The sequence below is a fragment of the Macrotis lagotis genome, chromosome 8, assembly GCF_037893015.1.
Source record: "Macrotis lagotis isolate mMagLag1 chromosome 8, bilby.v1.9.chrom.fasta, whole genome shotgun sequence".
Lineage (NCBI taxonomy): Eukaryota > Metazoa > Chordata > Mammalia > Peramelemorphia > Peramelidae > Macrotis > Macrotis lagotis.
In genome coordinates, this window is record NC_133665.1 from 17,017,088 (window position 1) to 17,030,880 (window position 13,793).

Consider the following 13,793-nt stretch of genomic DNA (forward strand, 5'->3'; position numbering starts at 1 on the left):
TTTGCTTTTCCTTCTTTATTAAATAGAATATAGAAAACATATGAAGCAATGGAAGACAGGCTCAGAAGAGAATATAGACTGACTTTGATCACTGATGATCACACAAAGTCATGTGGTCATCATTCTAAGTCTCAGTTATTAATATCCAGGATTATAGGCTTAGAAAAGTGAGATGACTATGTGATGACCCTAATATTAAAAATAATATATAATAACTAGATTTCTTTGGTTGTTTGAGTCATTTGCTCAACTACCTAAAACATACTATTGAAAAAAATTTTGGGAACTACTGCCTAGTACCTAGTGAGCTACCTACAGAGAAGATAGTCATGTCTTGCCTGACATCATTTCTTGATTTCGTGAAAATGTGATATTGGATGAAGCAACATTTCAAGAGCAGTTAGTCCAAAAACATTGGAGAAAGCTAAAACCACTAGAGAAGGGAGCACTGAACAACAAAAGAAAGATGGCAAGCAATAAGGGAACAAGAAATAGAAACTGTCAGGCAGGAGTCTAAGCCAGAAAAACTAATGATGTTAACATTATCCTACTATAATGGCCTGAGAAAATAGATCAATTCAATTCAATTCAATAAGCAATTATTAAGCACTTATTCCATTTCAGGTACTATACCAAGTTCTGGATCCATACCATTACAGTGAGCAATAATTTTAATGTCTAAGTAGCAATCCTGAAAAATAGCATTTTCTGGATATGCCTATAATAAAAAAAAAGAGTGAATCTTTTCATTGACTTAACTGGGACTACATCTTCCTCATTTGTTTTAGTTAACTATGAGAACAAAAGTTACCAAATGCTTGAAGATTTCAAAGCACCTGCAAAGTCTGTCTTATTTAGAATATGAATTAGTGCTTGCAACATACTCAATCAAAAGAGAAAACAAGCATGGTATCTTCAGGGCTTACCCACAGCTTTTAAGGAGGCATACTTGTTCAGTTCCTTGCCAGGAGGCTGCTGTTCATATGGATTGGAGATTTGCCCCAAGTTGGGATACGAATGGGGATGTGACATCTGTGGGAGAAGAGGGGAGGTTGGCACTGCATTGTTCAGTTGAGTGGCATCTGCAATAAACAACAGAGAGAAAGATAGTTAACAAAGAGTGAAAGAACTGATAGCTTTCACCTCAAACTCCTCCTTGTCCAATCAGAACACCTATTCAGACAGTCAATAAGTATTTATTAAGCAGTTACTATGTTTCAAGCACTGGCTTAAGTAATAGGAATACAAAAAAATATTTAAAAAGAAAGAAAAACAGAATCCTTGCCCTTAGAGAGTTTGCATTCTAATAGGGGAAATATGCAAATAACTATGTAGATAAAAAGATCTGTATATAGTATAAATAGGCATTTATCTTAGAAGTGGATAGGATGGGACATGCCTCCTATATAAAATAGGATTTTAATCATGTCTTAAAAAGAAGGAAGAAAAGTTAGGAATCAAAAGTCATGGGAGAAAGTATCCTAGACTTGAGGGGACAGCCAATACAGAGACTGGAAGATGAATAACAGAAGATCAAAGTAGCTAAATGAAAGATAGTATGAAGGGAAGGAAAGAGTGGAAGGACAGGAAAAGGCCAAGTTATGAAGACCTTTAAGGGTAAAATGGACCACAGAAGCGTTGCTGTTATTCAATCAAAAAATCATCCAATTCTGGGGGCGCAGCTAGTAGATAGAGCACCAGCCCTGGAGTCAGGAGTACCTGAGTTCAAATCCATTCTCAGACACTTAATAATTACCTAGCCATGTGGCCTTGGGTGAGCCACTTAACCCCATTACCTTCCAAAAAAAAAACCCCCTAAAAATCATCCAATTGCTCAAATATTCATCATATGCCTATTTTATGAAGTTATATCTACAATGTGCAGGTAATGTGAGGAATTAGAGAAGCTGAACATGCATGGTCTCTGCTTTTAAGAACTTATACTGTCATTGGGGAGTCAAGATTAATACACATGAAACAATTAGTAGGAAATCCCCCGGAATAAGAACTGTACTAATAATTTTTATACTATACATAATGTTTATCAATTTAATAATTGTTGATTAATAATTAGTAATTAAATTATTTAATATCAATAAAATATAATCTTTATAACAAAGATACAGATATTTTTAATTGTTTACATATCCAGAATACCAAACCCTTATCAGAAAAATTTGAAAAACATTTGCTTTCTATTTAACCATTTCCCTTCTTGTCATAGGTGCATTAATTTTATTTGTGCAGAAGCCTTTTAGTATCATGCAATCAAAGTTATTTATCTTATGTTTTGTAATTGTCTCTTTCCTTTGGTTAGGAATTCAACGACTACCCATAGTTGTGTGAAAGGCACAGACACACACACACACACACACGATCTATTTCCCTTCTAACATTTTTGAGATATGATCTTTAATATTAAGATTATATATCCAATCATGTATCCATATAGATTGCATTGTAAAACATGTAAAACATGGTATAGGGTTTTGATGTAAATCTGATATCTTCAGTCTGATTTCCAACAATCTCAGAAGCATTATCCCCATCAAATAGGGATGGACTAATGATTTTATCAGTATAGAGAAATCACAGTTAAGGAAATTCTACCAATGCAACTTAGAACTTTCTCTGCAACTTAATAGTCCTATAGAGCTGCCTAGAGCATGGAGAGTTTGGAGAATTTAGCCAAGGTTGTACAGTTAATACATCAAAGGAAGGATTTGAACCTGATTCATTCTCACTCTGAGGCCAGCTCCTTATTTTCTGTGTTATACAACCTCTCAAATGATATAATATCAAAATTATATGATAGATTGGGTGTGTCTTATTGAAAGACTATAGAAGTTCAGACAAAGAGGACAGTGAGGGTTGAAATAATGAGGGGAGCACTTTTTATGGGGGAGAGAAATGGCAGAGAGAAGGATAGATATATATTCATTCTTTATTTTTCATCATTTCTTTGATTGGGGGAACTATGACATAGTGGATTAAGTACTTAATTTGAAGTCAGAAAGACCTAGATTTAAATCCCATCACTAAGTGATTGGAGTTGGGGGATACAGCAGAGAATGACTTGTAACTTAAGGTTTGCATGAGTGAGGCAATTAAACGGCATAGTGGATAGGCTTGGAATCAGGAAAACCTGGTTTCAAATCCTCCCTCAGACACATTCCAGCTGTGTGGGCCTATCTCAGCACTGATTTCTTCAATTGTCAAATGGTGATAATAATGATAATTCTCATCCCTTATAAAGTTGCTGTGAGGATCAACTGAGATAAGATATATGAAACTCCTTGCAAAACATAAAGTGTTTTATAAATGCTAGTTATTATTGTTATGAATTATTGATATCACTATTATTTGTGGATCTTTGAAGGATGGTCAGGGTGTGGAGAAGTGACGTATTTTCAGGCCAAGGGAACAAGTGAACATAGTCTTAGAATTGTGACTAAGGGGAAATCATATGGAGATAGTCTCAGAGGTAAGGGGAATGTTCAGTGGATGCTGCCAGTGTAAACAGAAAGTAGCTGCCCTATCTTGTCATCCCCATCAGTAAGCCAAAGGATCCAGGGTTGACCTGATGGCTTTCACTTTTGCAGTGGGTCACCATCCAATTACCACTGGGTGATGAACAGTAATGAGGGTGAATCTTCCTCCTCCCTCCTTTTCACTCTAAAGATAGATGTATTTACAAAAAGGTCAAAGGCCATGCATTACTTTATTCCTCCCACATCACAACAGGTTTCAGGTCCAGAGAAGCAGCAGCTTGTAAAATACATTTTTGTGGTATAATCTTAACTTTCTTTTTTCTCCTGATCCAAATCTACTAGTATTTATTAAATTCCTACTACAAGCCAGACGCTATGCTAGATATTGGGAATGCAAAGTCAAAGTTATATTCCCAACAAAATCAAAAACAAAAAATAGTCCTTACTTCCAAAGACCTTATATTCTAATGGATGAATAAGACTTTGTTTGCATTTTTTCCTAATACACTAGAAGAAGTTTAAAATATTTGACTCTGTGGAAACATAGTTCCTAAGTCAGAGGACACAAATTTTTATCCCACCTATAACACTTTTTACCTGTGTAAACTTAGCCAAGTGATTCATTAAATTCATTCCCCTGGGTCTCAAGTTTATTATATACAAAATGAAGGGGCTGGATTGAGATGTGCCCTCTAAAGGTACTTCCAGCTCCTAATCTATAATTTTACGGTAATTCTACAGTTTTTTCCAAAGCACTTTATGTACCATATCTTATTTTAATCTTATGACAACCCTGTAAAATAGCTACTCTGAACATTATTATCTACATGGAGGGTGGAATGATATAAATGACTAGCCCAAACGCACATAGCAAGAAATATCAGAAGCAAGTTTTAAACCCAGGTCTTTGTGACCCCAACTTCAGCACTACTGTCATCTAGGGACCTCTGAGTCATTCTGCCACCTCCATCCCCCCCAAAAGAAGTTCAATATCCAACTTATAGACGTCATTACCTTATAACCCCTCCTTCTATCAAACACTCTGACCTCCAAGTTCCTCTAATTCTTCATATCACATGATCTCTCTCTCTGAAGACTACACAGAAGAGAAGTCATACCTTTGAATACTCTCTAGCCCCAACTGAATTTGTGCTGGTGCTAGAAATCCTAGCTTCAGCTTTTCCTTGAACAAAAAAGTCCCATCCTCTTTGTATCTACCTCATCTGTCATGATGGTAACACACACACAAAAAGAAAAACTACCTTGGCAGAGCTAGGGTAACATCTTGTTTATTCAGTCTCACAATCCCAAACTAATAATTAGAGACCAGGGACATATCAAAGTGAGACACTTCTCTATCAATTGGTTCTGAATCCAAAAATGATATTTTCCAAACAAATTTCCTTTTAATAAAGTTTTTCCTTTCCTCCACCCAAATTAGAAACATGGATTTAGAACTGGCAAAGACTTCTGAGAACACCTAGTTCAACACTATCATTTTATATTTAAAATCCTGTTATAATACTGAACTCCTTTAAGACTGGGGTAACATCATGATCCTTAAGCCCACCTGGCTTTTTCCTCTTTGACTTTTGGGAATGTATTTTAAATGAAAAAAGCTCTGAATTCATTCACAATTACTCCAAGTCCCCAGTTAGGATAATGTCTAACATTTTAGACAGAGGCTACATTCTTTGACTAAATTTGCATATCCAACTTATTCCTAGTTATCTTTGGTCTGTTTGCGAATTTGACAAAATTAAGTTTTTTGGAAATATTTTTCAATGAAATAGCTGATCATATCACTGTGTCAATGAATAGATAAAAATTGGAAGGGGAAGGTGAGGAAAGTGCTGATCTTTACTTGAGGTTTCTGTTCTGAGATTCTGGTAACATCCGTGAATTCACAATTTCTCTTTTCCCTTTCAGAGATCAGAACAAGCTTTTTTTCCTCAAGGGTATGTTGAAAATGCTAGCTTGCTCCAGTCTCTTCAAGCTAGAAAATAAGAAAGTTTTCCCCTTCCAAAATAACTTCTTTTTATACAAATTTCTTAGGACAGAGATATAAAACACTATTGTCTGTGACCCACAACACCCAAGTACTGGCCTTAAGAAATGTTTAATAAAATATTTTTTAAAAGCAATAAAACTTGAATACTTTAATTTAAAGTTTTCTAAATCAATATGCAATCTGAGGGATCTGTTTCTATTTGAGTTTGCTACTTCTGAATTAGAGCATTATCCAGTCTCACACATAATGGATCTGATTGATTCAAGAAAGTGTGCAGCTCTTTATCAATATTCCATTCCAATTGTTTAATTCAATAAAATATCCTTGCCTAGTTAAAATCAACTAACTAGGTGACTCATCTTCCTAAATTCAAATCTGGCCTAGATACTTATTAGTTGTGCAACCTTGAGCAAGTCACTTAATGCTGTTTGCCTCAGTTTCCTCATCTGGAAAATGAGCTAGAGAAGGAAATGGCTAATAGTTTCCATACTTTTTGCCAAGAAAACCCAAAATGGAATCACAAAGAGTCAGATATTATTGAACCACTGAACAATAACTAGTTAAAATGGGGGGGGTTTCAACCCCAAAACACAGATACTCAAGGAAATTTGCCTCCAGAGAAATTGGAGCTAGCCCAAAGGCCTTGAGGTAATCCAAGTAGCATCCAAATTTGACTGTCTTGCCTTCAGTTTTCTGTTTCTACAGTCTAAGCTCTTTCCCCTAAAACCAAAGCTCTTGCTCAAGTTATACAGTACTTAAGTGGTTGGATAGTCTGATTAACTTTACAAGCCCAGATTAGTAATTCATTCAAAATCAGTATTATCAGTGGGAAAAGGTCCATTTCTGAGGGTAGGAGATTAATTAGGCTCATAAACTGATCTAGGAATCAGTTCTATTCAAATGAATAAAAATTTAGTTAGCCCTACAAAGTATGGTCCCCACTCTGGCTAGACTTGTAACTGAGTATTACAAGACATAAACCAGTGGTTAATTATATCATACTATAAGATTTGCAAAGCACTGATCTTATTTGATCTTCACAACAACTCTAGAGGGTTGTCTCCAGTTGTCCTGATCCATATCTGGCTCCTGGAAACAGGTAACTCTGGATGAGAGTGTGACGCTGGTAACTTTGCATAGCCCTTCCTCACTTAAATCCAAGTCACTTACATGCCACGGCATGGTCTTCTTCAAGAGTGAAAGACAAGGGGCGGCTAGGTGGTGCAGTGGATAGACACCGGTCCTGGAGTCAGGAGTACCTGAATTCAAATCCGACCTCAGACACGTAATAATTACCTAGCTGTGTGTCCTTGGGCAAGTCACTTAACCCCATTGCCTTGCAAAAAAAAAAAAAAACTTAAAAAAAAACAAAAAGAAAAAAGAGTAAAGGACAAACTATCAACTCTGGGAGATAGGACTTATTATTATTATTATTATTATTCCCATTTTATAGGTAAGGAAACTGAAGCCTAGAGAAGTTCAATGATTTACCAATGGTCACAAGCCTATATATGCCAGAAACCAAGCTAAGTCATAGGAATGCAAAACAGAAGTAAAGGCAATCTCTACCCTCAAGGAGTTTACAGCCTAATAGAATAATAAATAAATACAAATCAAGTTATTTACAATAAATAGAAAATAATTAACAGAGGGAAAACTAGGATTAAGAGAGGTTAAGGATAGCTTCCTATGAAAGGTAGGATTTTAGCTGGGACTTAAAGCTGCAAACACAGGAAGGGATAGACATTCCAAGGACAGACATGGTTGGGGGTTGGGGAGGGAACAACTAGAGAAAACACCAGGAGTCAAGAGATGGAATGTCTCATTTGTGAAACAGCCAGAATTAATCCCTAAATAAAAAAGGTGTGAAGAAGTAAGGTATAAGAAGACTGGGAAGGAAGAAGGGGGGGGGGTGAATTATGAAGGACTTTGAATGCCCAACAAAGCTTTTCATATTTGATCCTAGAGGCAATAGGGAGCCACTGGAGTTCATTGAGTAAGGAAGTGATATGATCAGAACCTATGCTTTAGAAAAAGTCACTTTAGTGGCTGAGAATGGATTGGGGAGAGATCTGTGACAGGCAGACCCAGCAGCAGTCTATTATATCTAAGGCAGGATTTGAAGTCACATCTTCCTAACTAGGTCTACCTTATAAAATATGTTTGTCACATAATTTTTTCAATTCAATCCCCAACCATTTAAAAAGCACCGACTATGAGTTACAACAACTACTCACTACACAATATTGCCCTGAAGAGTAATTGCGTGGTAAAAAAAAAATCTCTCTCTTCTCTCTCTCTCTCTCTGTCTGTCTGTCTGTCTGTCTGTCTCTCTATCCTTTCCCTCCTGCCATTGTAACTCTATGGGGGGTAGGTGCTATTAATACCCCCATTTTAAACCTGGAGAAACAAGCCCAGAAGGTATTAATAGATAAGAGGAGTGAATATAGCCTAGAAGCCTCCCTAGATCTAATTTTCATCTTAATGACTTTGCTTTCCTCCCTCATCTCCTCAGCACTAGTATTGTTTACACTATTTTCATTAACATTTGCTTGAATATGCATCATTAAAATTTCCTCATATTTTTTCATCTAGACTTTACATGCCTATAAAGGACAAGTCTTTCCTCTTTCCTTTATTTTCTCCCTAAATGGTATGTGGTACAGGTCAGTGAGCATAGGGTTCAGTCAAGGTTGTTGAGCTGACTGTAAGGCAGATAGATGATTCTTTCATCTATGGAGACAGGTAAAAGGTGGAGGGAAAAATTGGGAGAGTTAGAAAGTGAATGGGGGGGTATCAATGTGGTATGGTGGGAGAAGTGCTGACTCTGGAATCAAAGCATCCAGTTTAAAATTCTGATCTGATTTTTTTACTACCATGAGCAAATCACTAACCTCTTTAAGCTTCAGATTTTCCCATTTGTAAAGTGAAAAATATGAAATAAATGGTTTCTAAAGTTAATTTCAGCTCTAAATTTATGATCCTATGAAAAACAAGAAAGTCTAATGTAATTCTATAAACTGAAGATGATTTCAATGGCCAACTAAGCTCTAAAAGTTTTCAAGAGAGTTAGACATTATTCCTTTTCTTCCTTTAGTGGGGGAAAAATCAACCTGTCTAAATTTTATGGAAAACGCAAGTAGAGTCAGAAATACACACAGTATAAGCACCTATATATAAGCTGACAAGCTACATATAGAGAAGCGTACTATAGTTAATGCTGGAGTGACGTTTGAGCATATTTTTGCTTCTGCATATGCCCCATCACACACACACATACGCATGAAGTAGTTAACTGAGAACGTGGGTAAATATAGTTAGAGGGACCTAGTCTCTGGTGGGAGTCCAAGTAAGTGGGAGAGCACTTCTGTTCCCACAGTTGGCACTTTGGTCCGGATTCTATTGGAAGATGGAAGGGAAAGGGGTGGAGAAAGGGATCTTTTAATCAAATTAGTCCTCAAATCTAAGACATTTTTTCTCTCTTTTACTTTCACTTATTCTCCCACATCACCCTGGCCCAAGGATTGTACAAGGACCTATTTTCACAGGGAACATATCCAATTGAAGGTTGAACACTTCCCAAGGTTTGGACGCCAGTTATGCTATACATCTCCAGGGAGAGTTTGAGATTTAAAGAGCTGAGCATCCAAAAGATATTACCCTCCTTGGATGAGTCAGAACTAAAAAGTAGTTGTGAAGTTGTGAAGATGATATAACTGATTGTCTCAATGGAGAGGAAAGCAGTAAAAAGTCAGGAATATATAATTATTATTTATTGTTTGTTATCCAATTGCTAGAGGGCAATATGGTGTAGTGAGAAGAGTGTTGAACTTGGAATTAATAATACTGGGTCTTGAATCCTACCTTCTCTACTGGCTATGTGTCTTGGACAAGCCATTTGTTTACCTTCTTTGAGTATCAGTTTGCTCATCTACAAAATGAAAGAACTGAACTCCATGATCGTTAAACAATCAAAGCAACTACTGGGTGTCCAAGTACTGTGCAAGATTATATGGATAAAACTACAAAAAAGGCCTACCCTTGATCCTAGGTTCCTCCTAAATCCTTCTGGAGAATCTTCTTCCCCCATCATTTGAAAGAAGAATTTGCCTGCTTTATTTTTCCATTATAAAACTAGCCAATACATCCATGAGGAATAATGAAGACCGTTAACATGTACAGATGACAATTTATGTTCCTATATTAGTAGAGGAAGATTCAATCATAGTTATATTTTCTACTTACTATGGCAGGAAAAGAGACTCAAAAATTTTAGAAATATTTTCAACAAGTTGAAACTAAATTAGTATAATCTAAGTATTCTAGCATATGGAAGGTTTCTATTGAGAAAACCAGAGTACAAATATAGTATTTATGAGGACCATTTTGTCACTAAATAGAGAAATATGATGGAGAAGTTGAAGTAATAATTGTAACTGGAATGTATAAATATAGACTACTTTTAATATTTTCAAATATTTTGCATATACCATCTTATTTGACCCTATATATTATTATTATTATCATTATCATTATTCCCATTGTACAAATGAGAAAACCAAGACTTAAAGGAATAAGTGACTTGTCAAAGTTCACAAAACTAGAAGGCAGAATTTAAACCCTAGTCTTCCTGACCCCAATCCCAGGGTTATTTTCACTCAACCATACTCTATTTACATAAGGAAAGTAATATAAAAGCAACCCTGTCAGGAATGCTATGGGAAAATTCTTGTATCCAACATACCCTACTATTAGGAGAGAAGATACTCTGTTTCTTATACACAACACAGAACTTGGCACTGGCTGTCTCCCATAACTGGAATGAACTCCTCCTTTACTTACCATTTTGCAGTGTCCCTTTCTTTTCCTTTAAGCTATAATTCTAGTACCATTTTCTGCTTGATGTAATTTCTGAAAACTCCATTGCTATGACTCTCCAACCAGAACTATCTTGTATTTAACTGCATTGTATACATTTATATTTATGCTGATTATACACTTAATTTAGTGCATTGTTATTTACCTCTTGTTTTTATTTATTTAATTTTTCAATGTATTTTTTAATTTATGGAATAAAACAAACATTTCCACAGCAGGAAAAATTGGTTGCACATGAAACTGCAGATTTATTATATACAACTTGTTCCTTTTAAATATGTAATAAGGTTATCATGCAAATTTATTTTTCTTTTTTTAACCTTCCCCCACATGGTTTGCTTTCAAATCACTTAGATTTCCCTACTAAAGAATTTTCATTAAAAAAAAGAAAAAGAAAACAAATTAGCAAAGTCCATAAATATATTGAAAAACTTTTGACTTTTATATGCATTGTTCCACAACCATAGTTTCCCTACTCTATAAAAAGAGTGGAGAAGGAGCGGCTAGGTGGTGCAGTGGATAGAACACTTAGAACACTGGCCCTGGAGTCAGGAGTACCTGAGTTCAAATCCAGCCTCAAACACTTAATAACTACCTAGCTGTGTGGCCTTGGGCAAGCCACTTAACCCCATTTGCCTTGCAAAAACCTAAAAAAAGAAAAAAAAGAGTGGAGAAAAGGGTAGAAAGAGTCTTCTCAAATCTCTTTTTTGGGGTCAAGGTTGTTCTTTATAATTTTGTAATAATCATTTTCTATTGTTTTTATACTTCTTATTCTTATCATTTAGATTGGTGTAGTCATTATGAAAATTGTTTTCATTCTTGACTCTGCTCACTTCACCTTGCATCATAATGCATACCTTTGGATGATTCTCTGTATTTATCTTGTTTATTTTTTTGCAAGACAGCAGGATTAAGTGACTTGCTCAAGGTCTCACAGCTAGGTAATCATTGTCTGATTCTGGATTTGAACTCAGATCTTCCTGATTCCAGGGCTGGTGATCTATCCACTGTGCCAGCTAGTTGCCCCAATATTCTTCTTGCTTCAATGAAGGGGAAAATTACTGCTCTCCCATAAATTTCTTACAATACAATGATATTTCATTTTAAATTCATGTACCAAATGTGTTTAGCTATTCACCAATCAGTGGACATCTATTTTGTTACCAGTTCTTTTCTGCCACAAAATTGTTGGCATATACAGAACCCCTTTTTTCTCAGTGGATAGAATGTTAGGCTGGAATTCAGGAAGACATGAGTTTAAATCTAACATCAGAAGACACTTACTAGCTATGACCCTGAGTAAATCAATTAAACTCTACCTTCAGCTTTCTCATCTATAAAATGAAGATCATAATGCTATCTATCCTTTTGTGAAAGGGGGAAAAAGTTATTTGTCAAGTATTTTACAAACTTTAAAATGCAATGTAGATACTGGTTATTATTATTATTAATTTTGTGTTATTGTTGTTAGAGTATGTGCCTATAGTCTCTAGTTCAAAGGGTATGGACATTTTCCCCATTTTATTTGCTTAATTACAAATTGCTTTGCAGATTGATCACATTAATTCTCAGCTTCACCAACAATATAATTCCTCTAATATAGACTATTTCCTATCTTTTGTCATCTTTAATGAATTCCTAGATGCAAAATAAAGTTAAGTTGTTTTGACTTGAATTTTTCTTATTATTAGTGACTTAGAGCATTAGTTTATAAAGCTGTTAATAGTTTGCAACTCTTTTAAGCAGTCTTTGTTTTTACCCTTTAACCACTTGTCCACTGGAAATAGTTTTTGGCCTTTGATTTTTTTTTCCAGTCAACAATTCCCTTTTTATACCAGATGCATCTAATTTTATCTGTATAAAAGCTTTTCTAAATTTAATGTAATCAAAATATCTGTATTAACTTTGATAATTGCCTCAATCCCATGTTTGTCTAAGAATTTATCTCTTATTTTATCTTAACTGTGAAAATTAAATGATCAGACTGCCTTCTATATATTTAAAAATATCATGCCATATATCCATTTGGATTTATTGTGAAATGTGGTGTAAGATGTTTATCTGAATCTAATTTTTTACCAGTCTATTTTCCCAGAAGTTTTCATTCTTGTCAGTAATATAGTTACTACCTTGGTTAAGGTAATCGTCACCTTTCATGTTCATTGTTACAACAGTCTAGTAATTGGTCTCTTTGCCCCTGTCCTCTCCAGAATATCCTATGCATTCCTGCTAACATAATTTTTCTTAAGCATAGATCTGATCATTTAACACTCCCATTCAATCAGTTTCCACAGTTTTCTATTACCTCTAATACAAAATATAAATTTTTTGTTATCTTTTAAAACCCTGGCACAGTTTATACAACTTGACCCTTGTCCGTAATCTCATTAGACATTATTTCTCCTCCCACACTCTTAGCACACACTCTTCTCTCTGTTCTTTTACAAAGGACATGCCATCTTTTATCTTTGTGACTTTGCATTGATTATTCCACATGTCTGGAATACACTTCCTCTCCTCTCCTTACTAGAGACTTATAGAACACCCCCCCACACACTTCCCTTCCTTGAAGATACTTCTTAGGTCCTACTTTCTGTTTCTGGTTGAAGTGCTCCCTGATCCCTTTATTGCCTTCCCTTCCAAACTTTCTTGAACACACACACACACACACACACACACACACACACACACACACACATTATTCCCTTTATACTCATTATATATATATATAATATATATGCTTATATATATCATATATATATATATATATATATATATATATATATATATATATATATATATCCTATATGGACTTGTTTCTTCCATTAGAAAATAAATTTCTTAAGGGTAGGAATTATTTCATTATTTGTACTTATACTTCTAGTGCCTAATGCAGTACCTGGAAAATAGTATATACTTTAAAATACTTAATGATTGCTAAACCTAGAAAAAAATAGTCTACACATAACTCCTTCTATTTCCTCACCAACTAATCACTGCTCAGCATTATGGAAAATCTGTACTTGACCTCACCCACCTTTTCTATTGAATTTTCTCTCTCAAAGGATACAAATCATCTCAAATGTCAAATTGTGGGCATTTTTTACTAATCCTCACCAACTCTGATCCTTCTGCTGTTTTCAAACTCATTTAACCATCTTCTCCTAGCCATCTTCTCTTAGATTCTCCTTTTGTGGTTTCTATGATACCTTTATGTGGTTTCTATGATTTCTTCTTGTTCTCCTATTCATTTGATCTCTATTTCTTGGTTTCCTTTCCTGCATTATCATATATCTCTTATTCCCTAAGTATGGGTGTTCCTCTAGAACCTCTTTTCTTGGACTACATTTTTTATCTAAATATTTCTTATCAATGTCATTTGTTTCTATTGGTTGAATTTCTAAGAAAGTCAC

The 13,793-nt window shown here is 35.1% G+C and overlaps 1 protein-coding gene across 1 annotated transcript in view; it reads right to left on the minus strand.

Moving 5' to 3' along the window:
* Nucleotides 1-13,793, minus strand: part of SHISA9 (shisa family member 9) — a 467,598-nt gene that overhangs the window by 59,713 nt on the left and 394,092 nt on the right. Inside the window, exon 4 of the mRNA XM_074196442.1 lies at nt 927-1,082. The gene's annotated coding sequence lies outside the window, so the exon portion shown is untranslated. The remainder of the gene's footprint in view (nt 1-926; nt 1,083-13,793) is intronic.